The sequence below is a fragment of the Protopterus annectens genome, chromosome 4.part0, assembly GCF_019279795.1.
Source record: "Protopterus annectens isolate FY-2018-M chromosome 4.part0, PAN1.0, whole genome shotgun sequence".
NCBI classification, from domain to species: Eukaryota; Metazoa; Chordata; order Ceratodontiformes; family Protopteridae; genus Protopterus; species Protopterus annectens.
The window spans coordinates 916,713,114-916,716,285 of NC_056733.1; the positions used below are offsets into that span (position 1 = coordinate 916,713,114).

The following is a 3,172-nucleotide window of genomic DNA, read 5'->3' on the forward strand; positions in this document are numbered from 1 at the left end:
CACACACACACACACACACACACACACACACACACACACACACACACACACACACACACTGACCTTTGACCCCTCGTTTCATTGGATTTGTCTGCATCGTGAACACTCCTTTTGTAGTGAATGGGTAACACACACACACATACACTCACACACACATACACTCACACACATACTGATCCTCGACCCCCGGTTTCATTGGAGTTGTCTGCATCGTGAACACTCCTTTTGGAGTGGTTGGGTAACACACACACACACACACACACACACACACACACACACACACACACACACACACACAGTGATCCTCGACCCCCGGTTTCATTGGATTTGTCTGCCTTGTGAACACTCCTTTTGGAGTGAATGGGTAACATACACACGCACACACACACACACACACACACACACACACACACACACTGACCCTCGACCCCTGGTTTCATTGGATTTGTCTGCATCGTGAACACTCCTTTTGGAGTGAATGGGTAACACACACACACACACACACACACACACACACTGACCCTCAACCCCGGTTTCATTGGATTTGTCTGCATCGTGAACACTCCTTTTGGAGTGAACGGGTAACACACACACACACACTGACCCTCGACCCCCAGTTTCATTGGATTTGTCTGCATCGTGAACACTCCTTTTGGAGTGAATGCATAACACACACACACACACACACACACACACACACACACACACACACACACACACACACACACACACACACACACACACTGACCCTCGACCCCCGGTTTCATTGGATTTGTCTGCATCGTGAACACTCCTTTTGGAGTGAATGGGTAACACACACACACACACACACACACACACACACACACACACACACACACACACACACACACACACCCTGACCCTCGTCTCCTGGTTTCATTGGATTTGTCTGCATCGTGAACACTCCTTTTGGAGTGAAAGGGTATCTGCTGTCTTTTTAACAACAGTGTATTTTCTTTTGCAGTAACATTTTACTTGGACTGCACACGTTTCTGAATCATTAGGCCAAGCAAATTGGGAGCTGCAGACTTCCTAGGAGGAACATATGGGTAATTACTATTAGCCAGTCCTCAGGGCTTCAGCATTAGCATGTGGCTTTGCCTGCAAGACCACTCTCACTGTTGAGGTCCTAGTGATGGGGAAACCTCAGAGAGGAAGTCTGTACATTGGAAAAGCTTAGCATGATGTGGAATCCTTTAGAGATCAGGCTTCCACATCACGTTTAGCCTTTCTGAAACTCAGGGAGAATTTGTATTTATCATCAGGACAAGCATGGAATATTTAACATAGTTTTTAATTCCCAGATGGAGTAGGACCCGCTTACATTTTGACATTGTCAAAGTCCTGCCCTCAGCTGTATGAAATACTGCAATTGAATGTTTTAGAGAAGGGTAAATTTGGAGTGGATTTGTACTGGGAGAACCACTTTGAGTTGATAGTGGATCCTGTCCCCTCTGTTTGGTGATCAGAAGTAGTAGCTCCCATGGAGTAAAGTGATATACAGCCAATGGGCGAGCATTGTAGAGGGTGCTTGAATGGCTTAGACTCCACCATTTTCTGCATGCCAGAACCAGGCCTAATTCCTTTACATGTCCCAAGGGTGGGGTCATTTGAAAATATATCTGCTGCTTGGCATTTGGAGAAATTACTTGCAGGATTAATCTGTAGCAGTATCATGGGATGGCCATGTGGAGCTGGACTAGATGAGTACTGTCCTTGTACCATGAGACCAGTAATATACTTTCAGGTCTGTAATCTCAGGTTGCTTTGTCTCATCAGTCTTGTTTGCAGAGTTATATTTTTTCCATGTTAACATTCTCTTCTGTTTTTCCTTCTCTAGGGTCCCTCATGCTTTGACCAGAAAAGGTTGCAGTTATGGTAAGCACTGGAATCGATGACAACTTATTTTTTCTTTAAACTGCGCACTGAATGGCTGCCATTCCTGCGTGATCCTGCACTCTACTCCTGCTGATGGAAGAAGAGCCCACTCCCACCTCCCCTTTACTAACAACTCACATTAGACTTCTCTTGCCCAGTTCCCAGTTATCTTTGTTCATGTTATCAGTTTTATTTATTTTATTTAACTGCTAATTTTAAGCTTATTGTCATTTTGTTGTTATTTTGATTGTAGAAATGGATTTAAAAACTTCTTTGTGATTGTTATAAGTGTTTATTTGTTACAGACTTTTTTGATTCCTTTTGTCGGAAGTTGCTTTTAAGATGTATAAATTCTTGTGTCTTTGTTTGGATCTGTAAACAGACTCCAGGCTTGGGGGGCTGGCAAATGAACTTTTGACTTTTGGAAGCATTCCTTTAATTTTTTTTTTTTTTTTTGTGTAAATGTCAGTTTTAAAACTCTAAACAGGGATTCCATGACAGAGGACCTGGCTGTGAAATTAAATTGTATATTTTGCTACAAGGAAAATGATAATCATGAAAGTATTTTCCTTAACATTGGTTTAATTTTTTTTCTGCAAAATATGTAAATATTCTGAACTAAAGTTAGTTTTGCTGGCTGCAGAAGATATCTTTAAGTCTACTAGAATTCAGTCGGTAACAGCAGGTAGGAGACCTGCATAGTAGCAATAGATTTAACCTGACATTTGCCTGTTGGAGACACAGATGGACTGTTAAAAAAAATGGAGAACATCGATATCTGTGCAGTAACTGAGACCTGGTTCAAGGCTCCAGAGAGCACCCCTTCAATACCAGGCTACCACACTTTTCGGCCACCAAACCAGGATCGAAACACTAATGTTGGAGGAGTGTCCATATTCACCAAGGATATTCACACCACCAGGTTATTTGCCCAACACAATACATCTGAAATTCTCCAGGTGCAACTAACACTAAGTAAGACTGCAATCCAAATTGTAGCTTGCTACAGATCCCCCACCATGCCCCAAGATTCTCACTACACCTTTCTAAACATACTGGAAAATATTAATATACAACCAAACACCCTAATACTGGGTGATTTCAACTACCCAGCCATTAACTGGGAAAACTACTCATATACCATCACCTTTGCCCAATGGTTCTTGGAAGTCATAAATTCCAATGCCCTGGATCAACTAATCCATAGTCCCACCAGGGGCTCCAATAGCCTAGACCTAGTCATTACCAACATGGGAAATCGATACTCCACACC

At 42.7% G+C, this 3,172-nt stretch overlaps 1 protein-coding gene across 7 annotated transcripts in view; it reads left to right on the forward strand.

The window, feature by feature from the left end:
• Window positions 1-2,179, forward strand: part of MSI1 (musashi RNA binding protein 1) — a 755,253-nt gene extending 753,074 nt beyond the window's left edge. For all 7 annotated transcript variants that reach the window (XM_044068892.1, XM_044068889.1, XM_044068886.1 and 4 more), the window contains one exon: window positions 1,862-2,179. The gene's annotated coding sequence lies outside the window, so the exon portion shown is untranslated. The remainder of the gene's footprint in view (window positions 1-1,861) is intronic.
• Window positions 2,180-3,172: the final 993 nt, after the last annotated feature.